General features: G+C 38.2%; 1 long non-coding RNA gene across 1 annotated transcript; it reads right to left on the bottom strand.

The window, feature by feature from the left end:
* Positions 1-214: 214 nt before the first annotated feature.
* Positions 215-1,551, bottom strand: LOC147820257 (uncharacterized). The gene is made up of 2 exons (XR_015437178.1): positions 1,187-1,551; positions 215-272 (listed from the first exon to the last, which is right to left on the bottom strand). It is a non-coding gene; the product is annotated as an uncharacterized LOC147820257 (long non-coding RNA).
* Positions 1,552-1,711: the final 160 nt, after the last annotated feature.

Genomic DNA, 1,711 nt, shown 5'->3' with positions numbered 1-1,711 from the left:
ACGTGTTCATCACTAGAAAGGGGGGGGGGGGGTTTCTATGAGTATTCTGAGTCAAGAAAAAACACTGAAACTTCAGCTGAAGACACAGCACATGCATTATTTATGTGAGGCACTTTCTTGTGATTCACTGATGACAAATCCACAGGCAGAGTTGAGTCTGTTGTCCGTGTCGGAGTCGGTGCGGGTGGTGTCTGGAATCCGTATCCTTTTCTACTTTATTGTTTTCTACACCCTTAGTGTTTTGGTAACATTACTGAAGATTGTGCCATTGACTGCAACAGAAGGAACAAAACCGTTTTTTCCCCGTATTTACGTCTCAGATATATACAGCGACAATGACTAGGTTTAGCTCATGTGAAAGTTGTCTAGCTTTGTTTGTTTCAGGGTACTGAGGCCAAAAGTTTCCAGGAGTTAAGTTAATTTTCTTTGAAAGTATAAGAAAAAAGCAAAAAGGACATAATTATAAACTTTGTTTTAAGTTGAATCACACCTGATGTGTCCGTCATCATTACCAAAATTCTAGTACAACACATAAAATATTACAGAGATTTAATGCTACACTTTTTCCAAAGTTTAAGTGTTTCCAATAAACAAAGATAAGGTCTGAATAGCAATTACACTACTTACCTTACTGCAAAAAGTACTTCAAGCATGATCAAAACTATTGTTGCAAATGTATTTAAAGGCTGCACCCAGTGTAAAAACACTCACTACATTAGTCATGTGGTTTCATACCTTTGAGCATTTTTCAAATGTGCAATGAATACATGTTGATTATTGTGCATGTAATATATTTATTAGTATCCAGATACAAGTATCCAGAGTTAAGACAGTAATATGCATTACTGTATGTTTTATGGTGGTGAAGTTGCAAAGCAACATAATGAGAGTGCCTGAGCTAGCCTCACAGATGGAGGTAACTGTCATTGTTTACGTCAGGCTTTTAGACCTCAAGGTTATAATCACCTTCACAAACACATAGTGTTTTGAAAGTTGTCACGCTCCAGATGGTTTGATTACTCATTTGTGAAACAAAGTTTAAGAGGTGGTGCATTGAAATGGAAGACATTATAAAAAGGAGATACCAGTTCAGGATAGGCAAATAGAGGGTAAACAGCCCCTCCTTCTCAACTTCTCCAAAAGACTTGCTGAGTGGAAATGATTCATCATAAAGCTGACAACTTACTTTCAAGGTCTTCATCGTCTGAGCCCAATCCATCTGACTAATCTGGGGTATTGCAGTCAGCAGAATACTGCTGGCTTTGTTGGCATTCTCCTTCATCGTCTTCATTACATTGTCAACACAGACCTATGACAGAAGAAGAAAAACAACTGCCCTGTGATAAGAATCACTTACAACAATGCAAATGTCACTTGCTTGAGTCACAGTCACTTTTTATGTCCCAATAATGTATTGAGACATGTAGCCTTCCTTATTTGTGCTAAGGAGAATGTTTGCACTGTGAAAAATATTGAATGGAATCAAAAGATCTCGTTGGGCATTTCTGGCAGCAACATCCTTTGAAATCAGAGCTGCTGCTGTGGATACATTATCGGATGTGTTTATACCATTTTCTACATATCGTCACCTTCCTAAAATAATGGCCTAAGTCATGTTTTGACAAAAATGTTTTTTTTGCCTAAATCACCCCCTCATGATGCTGGCCACCTCTGGTAAAATCGCCTGAATCCTCAGTTGAGGGGAACATGC

This window comes from Seriola lalandi, unplaced genomic scaffold, assembly GCF_002814215.2.
Source record: "Seriola lalandi dorsalis isolate HSWRI2012SDOR001 ecotype SW California unplaced genomic scaffold, Sedor1 jcf7180001974791, whole genome shotgun sequence".
Taxonomy (NCBI): Eukaryota; Metazoa; Chordata; class Actinopteri; order Carangiformes; family Carangidae; genus Seriola; species Seriola lalandi.
The sequence above is the reverse complement of the archived record's forward strand: the minus strand, read 5'-3'. Positions and strand labels throughout refer to the sequence as shown.